This window comes from Protopterus annectens, chromosome 2.part0 (assembly GCF_019279795.1).
Source record: "Protopterus annectens isolate FY-2018-M chromosome 2.part0, PAN1.0, whole genome shotgun sequence".
NCBI classification, from domain to species: domain Eukaryota; kingdom Metazoa; phylum Chordata; order Ceratodontiformes; family Protopteridae; genus Protopterus; species Protopterus annectens.
This window is the reverse complement of record NC_056728.1, coordinates 1,710,656,088-1,710,668,330: the sequence shown is the minus strand read 5'-3', so window position 1 is coordinate 1,710,668,330 and position 12,243 is coordinate 1,710,656,088. Positions and strand designations below refer to the sequence as shown.

Below are 12,243 nucleotides of genomic sequence, written 5' to 3'. Positions count from 1 at the left end.
CAAATAAAATATATGTACCGTTCTATCTGTTCTTTATTTGTGACATCTCAAGCCTGCCACAAGAGCCTCATTTAATCCATTCTCTCTCTTTCTCTCTCTCTCTCTCTCTCTCTCTCTCTCTCTCTCTGTCTTTTCATAGGCACCAAAGGGAAGAGATGAAGATGTACAATGTTCTCTCTTGTATATACAGACTGTCCTACAATGGCCATGGTGCAAAAATGCAGCTACACAAACTAGAGGACATCTGACTGCTGAAAATACATAGTCAAGGACTTATGTCCACCTCTAATAGAATTCCAGATCATGTATGTCTTTCCTGCAGCAACTCAGTTGTACTTTTCAAAATAATTTCTGACATGTCCTGCATTAGCAAAGGCCCTCTGGCTTCTCTTTCTCATGAAGAGTATTTTGTTTTGTCTACATTTATTTTTCATCACAATGGCAAAAGTACAGTTGGAGGTGCAGTACAACTACTTGATGTCCTACTAATTTTCTTTAGTATCTGTGCCCAACATTAGTAGTTATGTACCTTTTGCCCTTCTTTACAGTGCATACATACTGCCCATTGCTAAAGCTTCAGAAATATCCACAGTCTTAAATTAGTTAGTGAATTACTGTAGGAGTGAATTCACCTTTGTGCTGAACTTTCATGGGAACTCTGTACTTTTCTAGAAACTGATATGTTCCTTGCTGAAGTTGTTCTACTTTTCTAGATAGGATTCCTCCTGGTATACTATACTGTCATAAGGGATGCGACAGTCACAACATAAACATCAAGTGAGCAAGCAATATGTAGGGCAACCATATTGTCCAAGATTATGGTTCCAGTTGGCCTAGCCTTTGTAATTTCTGTAGCTCGTGTCTATCTCTTTAGTGAGACATAAAACAAAGTAACACCACAGGAGATAGAAGATATGCATAGATTAAAAATGCAGCTGCAAACCACAATAAATTATATAATACTATAACAGCTCTACCACCAACAGTGACAAAAATGCAAGGAACTTAGTAGCAACACTTTGCCTTGATTTGTCAAAAGCTTTCAACACAGTATCACACCAAAAACTACTCTACAAACTCTTCACCCTAGGATGCCAACACTCACCCCACCATCACCACCACCTGGTCTGATAGCTACCTCAGTGATATACTTCAAACTATAATATGAGAAAATGTAATTTCTCCATTTCTGTAAGTGCATATGGAGGTGCCTCAGGGATCTATCTTTGGTCCCTTACTATTCAATGTTTTCATAAATTTCTTACAAACTACAAGTAAATATGTTCTTCTTATTCAGTATGACAATGATTCCACTCTTACCTGCACTGAAACAAACTTACAGCAACTTCAGTCCAAGCACAGGAATGCTTCAATTCTATTGAAGCATGCCTCCATAAATCTCAATTACTCTTAAACCCCAAGAAGATTAAACATATTCTGTTCGCAGCTAAGGTAAATGATAATCTAATTATTAACTTCTCTTCACCATCACTTCCTCTGATCAAAACAAAATTGAACTTGTGACTCATAATAAGCTCCTAAGTGTAGTCATTGATAATTGTGCTATAAAAGTTGACCACCTCATAAAGCTAACAATTAGCAAAACTCCCAAAACACTTTGGCACCCAGTATTGAGCTAAACCTTGCTTGACTGACCAGAAAAGGCAAACCATTCCCTCTACTCTAATGTTATCCACTCTCCTGTATGCTGCTCCTGTATTTGTCAACCTGCACAATACCCAAATAACTACACTAGAAAAATGCTACAGTGAGATAGCTAAATTTACTTCTAATATTCCTTACAGATTTCATTACTGCATGGTACTAAAAGACAAATTGATTAGAATTATTTCACTATCAAATATTCACACAACTAGAAAACATTCATAGTCTAACTTTCCAACTTGAAAAATGCCAAGCGCTAAAAAATATTATCCAACCTCACTCACCATCCTTGACTCTTTGCTGTACTGACAAATTCTTATTATACTCAATTAAATCAAAGAATACTGCAGGTGACTCATTGTATTCGTCTCACATCTCTAAAGTTTGGACTTCCATTCCGCACTCTCTCAGATGAACTAACAACCTAAAAACCTTCACGCTACTATTGAAAGAACACTTAAAAGCCTCATGGCTTTGCTCAAGTTTCACACCTGGCCAGTTATCCTTATCCACCTGATCCCATCCTGCCCTACAATGACTACTTGGATAATAATCTTGTAATGTATCCTGTACTATTATGTCTACTTAGCCACATACACTGTACAATACTCACCTCAACTTTACATTGTTATGAAAGTTAATTTTAACTCTGCCCTACGATTATAAAATACTGTGTCTAAACTTTGTTTAAACACTCATTCTTATCTATCTTTGAATGATTTTTCATATCATTATATTGCCTGTTGTCATGATTATACTATAGCTGCATGTTGGCTGTTTCTTATCAGTGTTTTTTCTCACTGTTGTATTCTCAAACAATTATTATTTCTTTCTCATTATTGTATGCTCACACAACTCATCACACTATGTACATATATATGTAACTTTTTTCTGTATCTTGTGGAGCTTTTCTCCCTGGGCCTTTGCTGAAAGGGTGGGTCTTCCACCCAGTAAGACTTTCCCGATCAACAAAAGTAATAAATAAATAAACAGATAAATAAATTGATACAGCTGTTCAGCAGGTGTTATGTATTTTTAATACTACTAAGACAGATACAGGAATATGAATGTTATGTTGCACACTTGTTTCTCTAGGGTTCCCTCTGAATATACACTACGATAGCTTAAACCACTTCCTCACTGTTGCTCTTTATTTACTTACCATCCAGACATCTCATACTGCCAGAAATGAAGGACTATTTGCAATAACTGGAGAAATGCATCTTCTGATATTAAGGCATTTATTTGCTTTCAAGAGTTTATGTGTTTAAAAGCATAGAAGTATGACTGTGTAAAAGACATTTCAGCTACATCCCTTGCATTCTTTCACTGCATGAATATGTAGCAGAAACTAGAATCTGGGGATCTAGAAGTTTAGTTTATTCCTCACTGTGGGTGGATTGCATGAGAAGCCTAGGATAGAGTCATTGTGTTTCATTCCTGCATGTTACTGCAGAAGAAATCTTAAAGGATTTAGGTCTTGATTTTCCTGAAGATATGAAAGATAACATAGCAGTGAGAGGCGAGAACTTTAGGAATTAGTCTGAGGCCAGAAAAAAATCACCTTTTATTCAGAATTGTTATTTACAAGGACATGAGTTTCTACTGACATTATAAATGTGTATGTTATTGATCTAAGGAGTATTGTCAAACACAGTGAATTTGATAAACTGCATGATTCATTGGTAAAAGTAGAATGGTTTGTGGTGTGAGAAATAGGGAAGTAAGGGACCAACTGTTAGGAGAAATACAGATTACCTTAGCAGAAGTTGTGGATGTTTACAGAGTAAGTAAAATTACTGGTACAAAAAATAATTAACTACTGAAACAAATGCATGGAAGATAAAATATGAGTCAAGAAAAAACTCTGAACTGATAAACGAATAAAGGATGTGTTACAAAAGTAATAAAAATGAAAACCATAATCGGAAAAAATGCATTATAATTGCAATGTGGCACTCATGTAACTAATATTAAAAGTTCATGAGCTAGATGTGGCTACAACCATGGCAGAAAGTATTGCCCTGCGTTTAATGAAATGTTTAGAACCTGCACTACAAAAGAACATCATAGAAAGATATGTAAATGGATAGATAAGTTATGTTCAAATGAATTTCCCTGTTGTTGGACATTAATATGAAAATGAACATTGCCAAGAAATGGCTTCTGTTGGCCTATGGAAGTGAAAAGATTTGATGCTGTGAAGACTCAAAATCCCTCATAATCCCTAATACAAGATTGCAGGCCAGACTGTTTGGAAAAATGTGCTGACAATTAATAACAGAACATCAAATATAAACTAGACAAACATGTGAAGTGCAATAATTTCTATCAAAATACTTTTAAAGCACTGGGTCTAAAATACCAAATACACAGAGATGCAGTTGTAACATATTCTAACCCCTAATCATAGCCATTAGGTCACAACTTTCTGATGTGAATTTAAAGGTCAAAAATATACAATTATTTTTCATATTGGAGCACTTAAATAAATTGTTGCAATATTTTGTGTTGTTTGGCATATGAGAAGCCATAAATGATAAAAATAATTAATTGCATAGAAATAAAGTGTGCCACACTGTCACAAATAACATCTCAAATATTGTATACAGCCATAGCAATAATATTTTTATGAGAATGCTGACTTATTTTACAGGCATAGGCATTTTTTCAGAAGCATATTAACTAGAGAAAAAAATGATGATCTGTCAGTGATATATGCTGTCAGGAAAGCAGGGCTGAAGCAGAAGAGATTATCAGGCTAGGCAGCCCACACACTTGATATCTGCACAGTCTATAAGTACTCAAATTTTCATTCGGTCAGTAAATACTTATAATCTGCCATACTGTTGCTTTTAAAGGTAACAATGAATTATTGTGTAGCAAACTAATACCTCATTGCTATCTTTAAAAATAAAGAACAGTTTGACAACTTGTAAGATGTCAACAACTTCTGTGACCACTATATTATGGTGCCCCACCCTTCTTTTGGCACTGGAGGGCAGTAGCAGTAGCCATCAAGAGTCCAGTAGAGCAGGAATGAAAGCGAATGGAAAGCTTAAGTGGCATTAAGAATCAATTAGAGCCAGTATAATGTGTGAATAGCATGGTTACCTTCGTAAAGAAAAACAAAGTTCACATTTGTATTGATTTGCGTGATCTGAATAAAGTGATTTAAAACAGTGAACTCCCCACTGCTCAGAGATGTAGAAATGATCTCTAAAATGCCAGGCGCTAGCCAGTATTTTATACAGATAAAGTTGGAAGACCCAAACTCTGGATATGCATGGTCTGAAGAAGCGATTTTATCGTGAAAGCACTCACCTGTGTTCGAATAAAAGTCTATTTGGATTTTACACTGCTCTTTGCCATCTGCTCTGTATTGGTTTGCTGTGGTGCTCTGTTCTACATTTTTGTTCATACTACTTGGTTTGTGGTTGAGCACAGCTTTACAGTCAGCAAGACTTCTTTTACCATAAATCACAAATTAATTTTATGGGACAAGTCGATTTTTCAAAAGTTCTGAAGTTTCTGCAATTTTATTATTTGTCTTTTTCTGTAGTCATCAACATGAAAAAATATAAATTATTAATAGAGAATGTGCTTCTCAAATGGTTTTTAATAAATTTGTAAAGTACAAAAACTTCCCTTATATGCATCTTGGGTGAAAGAAAGTGTTAACATATACTGTATTTATAAGCTAGACCGATTATAATGTAAGCATCAGTAAGTTATATTGACATAAAATTAAATAAATACTGCAGCTTTTGCATACTGAGCATGACTTATTTTCTACTTCTACATCAATATTGTCTTCATTTTCAATTCAAATTGTATATTCTTCTACTACTGATGTTTTCAAGTTTTCCCAATGCAAAGCAAAATTTGTAAGTTTGTTCATAAATTTTCTGCAGTGGCTCTTTCATCAAAATTAATCAAGCATTCACTCAATTTAACTAGCGGCAAAGACAGAATACCTTGATTGTTTAATTCAGAAAAGTTTCTAGAATCCAAGAAAGAAAAAATCCACGTTAAGTACACTACTATCTTGAAAACGGTGATGCATGCTTTCAATGATCTCATCAAGAATGACATTGTAAACCTGCATTCTGTAAGATGCAATAGCATCAGTGATTTGTTCATCACAAGGTCTGTGTAAAAACTGAAACACACCACCACAGACTACTAGAAATTATGCTCTTCAGAATAAAATAAAAACTTTAATTGTTAAGACTTAAAATGAGATGTAAAACAATAAAACAAAGCCCTTGTTGATTTATATATGATAAGCACTTTCGGCTAAAAGCCTTCCTCAGATCATAAAGAATCAGGTTACACAGGGCTAAGATAAATGAATGAAACACCAAACATGTGGCTAAATCCAAGCCAACACCTTTTTTTTAAATCAATAAATTCATAGCCAGTCAGAGACCTTGAAGGAAACACACCTCCAAGTTGTCAAATAAAGACAATTTCCTTGAAGAAACAGGACGTACTTACCAGACTAAGGCAACCTTGTCAGCACTAATCAGTGTTGGTGTTACTTCAGTTCTTTCTTCCCCAGTAAATACTTAGGGTTTATATAACTACTTAGGGCTTGTATAAATAACATCAGTCCTTTTTGAATGAAACTTAACAAAAGATCTAGTCATTCTAATTCCATTACTGAGACAGTCATTAATTAATTTCTCTTGGTTCAAACTATCAAGCAAAACAAAGGACATAAGGACATAGTGGAAACTGACTTTTTGTGCTGATAAGAGCAAACTCCATGGGGTTACTGATTCAGCACCTGGTATTCATAGGTGGTCTCCCATCCAAGTACTAACCAGACCCAACCCTGCTTAGTTTCTGAGACCAGACGAGATCAGGTGCATTCAAGATGGTATGGCCGTATAAGTGAAATCTACTTCTTTGTGAAATAGATACATACCAAGCTAGAACAGGTTTTGTACCATTAGCCCATGTTGCTATTCCATTGTTCATTTTCCCATTATTAATGGCAAAGGCACATATAGATGTCATCAGTTCCTCTTGGTGAGAACTTCCCAAAGGGCATAATTATTCAAAATCCAGTCACTAGTGGTTTATCTAAACACAGACTTTCTGTGCCATGAACCATCTTTCAACTACTAAAGGGACTTAAAGAATACCAACATCAAGGAAGTGATTTTCTTTGCTCCTCAGTGCTTAATATTTCACTTATCTCCGTACAGCATCCTTAAATTGAAAATTATTTTCTTTTCACGTTCCTTTTGCTAGTAGTCCAACTACAGAGTCCTTGGTGCACTTGTCAACATATGGATATGCACCTTCCCATTAAAATCAGTTTAAGTGGTACAACTGCATTCAAGCCCAGAGGATGATCTGCTCAGAGCTTGATAATCCAGTTCACCTCACATATTTCAGTTCTGTTACTTATATCTCCACCTCTAGGACCTTCAAAGACACTATCAATGGCTTTAAACATGAAGGAGTGTAGGGGATACAGAATGACATGATTTGACAAAGAATCTTTGAGATTCTTATGCTGGATATCTCTCAGGTGGTGCAACACTCTGTCCTTGAATTGTTGGTTGGTTTTGCCTACATAATAAGCCAAACACTTTAAACAAGTAGCTAAGTAAACAATATGTTTACTGTTACAGGTAGCACTGCATGCAAAACTTGCTTCTTCCTTGATGTTGGTTGGGAAAATGAAGAATGGAATGGCAACATGGGCCAATGGTACAAAAGCTGTACTAGCTTGGTATGTATCTATTTCACAAAGAAGTAGATTTCACTTATACGGTCATACCACCTTGAATGCGCCTAATCTCGTCTGGTCTCAGAAGCTAAGCAGGGTTGGGACTGGTTAGTACTTGGATGGGAGACCGCCTGTGAATACCAGCTACTGAACCAGTAACTCCATGGAGTTTGCTCTTATCAGCACAAGAAGTCAGTTTCCACTATGTCTTTATGTCCTTTATTTTGCTTGACAGCTTGAACTAATTGAAATTAATTAATGACTGTCTCAGTAATGGAATTAGAACCATTCAATCTTTTGTTAAGTTTCATACAAAAAGGACTGATGTTATTTATACAAGCCTTAAGTAGTTATATAAACCCTAAGTATTTACTGGGGAAGAAAGAACTGAAGTAACACCAACATTGATTAGTGTTGACAAGGCTGCCTTAGCCTGACAAATGCTGTTTCTTCAAGGAAATTGTCTTTATTTGGCAACTTGGAGGTGTGTTTCCTTCAAGGTCTCTGATTTGCTGTGAACTTATTGGTTTTAAAAAAGGTGTTGGCTTGGATTTAGCCACACGATTGGTGTTTCATTCATTTATCTTAGTCCTGTGGAACGTGATTCTTTATGATCTGAGGAAGGCTTTTAGCCGAAAGCGCTTATCATATACAAATCAACAAGGCTTTGTTTTATTGTTTTATGTCTCATTTTAAGTCTTACCAATGTTTTTATTTTATTCTGGACAGCATATTTTTTAGTAGCCTGTGGTGGTGTCTTTCAGTTTTTACATAGACCTTTTGCTTATTTTTGACACCACCTTTGGCAGTCACAGGAGGGTTTCTCTTTCTTGCATTTGTTCATCACAAGTGATTTGCCTGCCATCATTTTCTTCTTCCTGGGTCTTTTTCTGGAAGAGTAGATTGTACTTCCAAATCTTAGTTTTCTAATTCTAGCAACTTTGTGTTAAAGTATCAGTATCAAAATCTCTTGAGAACGTTTTCAGTTCTTGCAGTGTTACTGAAACCATGCAACAAGATTTCAAAACATCCATTTCTTTTGTTTGAAGATATTTAGATAATGGGGTCATTAGTTCTAATATTCAAAGGAAAATATGCGCTGTTAGTATAATTTCATACTTAAGCACTAATTCTGTATATGCTTTTGCTTGTAGATATACTTCAGGTTTAGATCTGGCATTCTCTTGAATACTTGTCAATGTAACAATGATGTCCATGTACAAAGCTGAATCTCCATTTGAAAATCCACCAAATATTTTTATTATTATTATTTATTTTAATATTTCTAGTGAGTTTCACCTCAAACTCAGCCTCTCCACAGGCTAAGTACCCATAGAGTGGCGCACAGCAATGGTTATTCCGCTCCACAAAGGTGGAGCCACAACAGACCCCAGGAACTATCGCCCTATAAGCCTGACTAGCTTGGTCTGCAGAGCTATGGAGCACATCATCATGGAACTTATTAAAAGAGACATTGGGAACCTCCAAACACTGGACCCCACCCAGTTCGGCTTTGTTAAGGGCAGATCATGCCTCCTAAACCTGGTAGACTTCTTTGAGACAGTTACCAAGGCTAGAGACGAGGGAAAGGTGGCACACACAGCCTACCTAGACCTCGCTAAGGCCTTTGACACTATTCCCCATTCTGGTATTATAGACAAGCTCACCAGCCTGAACATAAGCACCTACATCACAAGATGGGTTGCCAACTGGCTCACAGACATAACCCACATGATGAGAGTTGCGGGAGCTAGGTCCAACTCTAAACCGGTTACAAGTGGTGTTCCCCAGGGTGCAGTCCTAGTACCTCTCCTGTTCGGCATATACTTCTCAGAGGTACAGATAAGCACAGGAGGACTATGGCTGACCAAGTTCGCAGATGACTGCAAACTAGGGGCTATAATTGACTCTCCGGCTGACACAGACATCCTCCAAAAGGGTCTCACTGAGACGGATACCTGGTGTCAAAATCATGGCCTCAAGCTAAATGCCAAAAAGTGCATAGTCATCTCCTTTGGAAAAAACAAAGTACCCACAAACTATCACATAGGTGGTAGTCCCCTAAATACAGAAGGCATAATAAGGGATCTGGGGACCCAAGTAGATAGTAATCTCACCTTTGATAATCACATTGCCAAAGTGGTTAGAAAATCCTTCTACATGGCCCACCTAATCACAAAAGGGTTCGCATCCAGATCAAAGGAGGTCATTGTGCCCCTCTACTCATCACTCATCAGACCCATCATAGAGTACAATGCCCCATTTTGGATGTACCTTACAAGACACCTGCAACAGCTGGAAAGACCACAGAAGTACCTCACCAAGATGAACACTGGCCTCAAACAGATGCCCTATGCAGCTCAACTGAAGAAACTCCAGCTGTACTCAGTTGCATACTGCCTACTCAGAGGTGATCTCTGCCTGACATACAAGGCCATGTCCAACCCAGAATTGATGGACATGCTCCAGCTAAAGAAAACCTTATCCCCCTCGAGCCACACACTCTAGGGATCTAAACCTCACCACAACAATAAATAGGATGTGCTGGAGGGATAGATTCCTGTCCCAGAGACTTCCCATGCTTTGGAACAAGGTCCCAATCTACATTAGGCAGAGTTCCTCGCTAACACTCTTCAAAAGAAACCTTGACGAGTGGATAGGAAACAGAAAGTTTACCTCGGGGATCACTTCAATGGCTCTGCTGGACAGAGGCACAGGGAACTAATCTAAGGGGGCGGCGAAAGCCAACACATTTTGGCTAGGCTTATAAATGCCTTTGGGCAGATAGCCTATTACCTACCTATGTACCTATGAACCAATTATTGATGGCAAACATCTTGAGTTACATTTTCCCATGTATTCATTCTCTGAAATGAATCTCGGATAAACACTGCATTGTCATTTATTAAACTAAATAGTGATACACTTTCAATAGCAATGTTGGTAGCTGTAGCTTCCGAAAAGTACTAAATTGAGAATGTGTGCATAGCACTAGACATGTATTTGAAGAGGAGATTCTTTTGAAAACCATGCAGAAAACCCATTATATTGCCCTTTCATATTTGCAGCTCTATTGGTAGAACTGCCAATACATTTTGAAATATCAATACTGTAAGATTTCAGAGTTTTCGATAGTAACTGGAACATATTCTTTAGTTGATGATTCATAGAATAACACTGTTAATAGCTCTTGTGAATTCAATTGGTCAAATACTGTACAATAATGCAACACTGGTCTTTCCATGTGATATCTTGTGTTTTATCAGTTTGTACCGAAAGCATTCCAGCTGCATTTATCTCACTTGCAGTTGTCTCCTGAATAAGCTGTCGAATAATTTGTATCACCTTACTGATTGTGGTTTTAGACAGTAAGGTTACTGCTGATCCTCTACCTTTTCCTACCGACAAGTGTATAGTTTTAGTTTTCTTTACACAGTTATTTATATGTTCACTGAAGTAAGCATCACATTTGCTAAGAAACTGAATTAACTCTAAAAAATTTCCATGATCTACAGAAATATCTTCTAATATCTGTGTAGCTTCAAATTCTGTTCCTCTATGAGTCCTCATTTTCCTATTAGTTTAATTATCCCCGTCACCCACACTAATATTTATACAGAAATTTGGTTAGAAAATAATAAGTTACCAATATCGGCATTGGCAGCATGCAAAAAATATGCTTTGGCACAACTTCGATGCATTGCATTTCTTTTATGCTCTTCAGTTCTTTGATGGATGTGTCTCCTATCTGCCATACCTTCCAAAAATGGATTTGTTTCAGAATTTTTATAAAATGCCTGACAGAATAAAATGTTTCTTTTCCTGGCAGTTGGATAACCACTTATGGTTTTCCCACCTTTCCTGTTAAAAAGTTTTTTGTAATGCAGAATCAGCAACATCTTGTTTTGGATGGTAAGTAAAACAATGTAAAAAGGAAGCTTTGAATGGGATGAGAAAAGTAGTTGATTTTAGTATTTTCAAAGGTTCATAGGTTCATAGGTAGGTACTAGGCTATTGGTCCTAGGGCCTATATAAGCCTAGCCAAAAAGGTACCCTGGCTTTCGCCACCCAAGAAAATTATTTTCCTGTGACCCTGTCAAGCAGAGTCACAGAGGTGACCCTGTGGTGAATTTCCTATTTCCCATCCAATAATCAAGATTTTTCTTGAAGAATGCTAATGAAGAGCTTTGCTTGATATAGATAGGTAGTTTGTTCCAGAGTATGAGAAGTCTCTGGGACAAGAATCTATCCCTCCAGCATGTTCTGTTTATTGTGGTGATTTCTTTAAGTGGAGCATGTCCAACAGATCTGGGTTTGACATAGCGTTGTATGTTAGGCAGAGATTGCCTCTGAGTAGGCGATATGCGATGGAGTAAAGCTGTAGTTTTTTGAGATGGTCTGGGTAGGGCATCTGTTTGACGCCGGTAATCCTCTTTGTGAAGTATTTCTGCTGCCTTTCCAGTTGTTGTAGATGTCTTGTGAGGTACATACCAAAAGGTGCATTGTACTCTACAATGGGTCTAATGAGTGATGAGTAGAGGGGAACAATGACCTCTTTTTTCCTGGATGAGAAACCTTTTTTGATGAGGTGTGCCACATAGAAGGATTTCCTGACTACTGTGGCAATGTGATTATCAAAGGAGAGACTACTCTGCACCTGTGTCCCAAGGTCTCTTCATAGGTTCATAGGTTCATACTAGGCTATCTGCCCTAGGGCATTTATAAGCCTAGCCAGAATGTGTTTGGCTTTCGCCACCCATTTTAAATTTATTTTGCTATGCCCTTTTTCGAAGTTAGTATACTGTGCCTCTGTCTAACAGTGACATAGAAGT

General features: G+C 37.2%; 2 pseudogenes; one reads left to right on the top strand and one right to left on the bottom strand.

The window, feature by feature from the left end:
- Window positions 1-6,445: 6,445 nt before the first annotated feature.
- Window positions 6,446-6,564, bottom strand: LOC122793787 (annotated as a pseudogene).
- Window positions 6,565-7,448: 884 nt separating this feature from the next.
- LOC122793868 lies at window positions 7,449-7,567 on the top strand (annotated as a pseudogene).
- The last annotated feature ends 4,676 nt before the right edge of the window (window positions 7,568-12,243 follow it).